The sequence below is a fragment of the Arachis duranensis genome, chromosome 1, assembly GCF_000817695.3.
Source record: "Arachis duranensis cultivar V14167 chromosome 1, aradu.V14167.gnm2.J7QH, whole genome shotgun sequence".
NCBI classification, from domain to species: Eukaryota; Viridiplantae; Streptophyta; class Magnoliopsida; order Fabales; family Fabaceae; genus Arachis; species Arachis duranensis.
Window position 1 is genome coordinate 26,176,627 of NC_029772.3, and position 419 is coordinate 26,177,045.

Below are 419 nucleotides of genomic sequence, written 5' to 3' on the forward strand. Positions count from 1 at the left end.
TTACTAACAAATATAACATTTTTGTCAATCTCTTTAAAAAAAAAAAAACATACAATGTTATTTATTTATTTATTTAAAATTTAACTAATGACCCTAATAAGTGAATCTACTATAGATTTTAGTTCCTCTGTCTTCTCTAATTCTCTTCCTCTTTCTCTCCATTCTTGTGCTTCTAGCCTTCTACTTCTACTTCTTCTCCTTCTTCCTTTTCTTTTTCTCCACTCCATCTACCTTGTTCCTCTCTCTTTGTTTCTTTCCTTCTTATTAAACCCACCCCCACCACCATACCACACCTCTTTTCCAATTCCACCTTCACAACTTCACCAAACCCCATACCTTCTCTCTCCCCTCTGTCTCTCTCTTCCCTGATCTCCTTATATTTCATTCCCATATTCACACCCACACCACTTCCCTTAAAA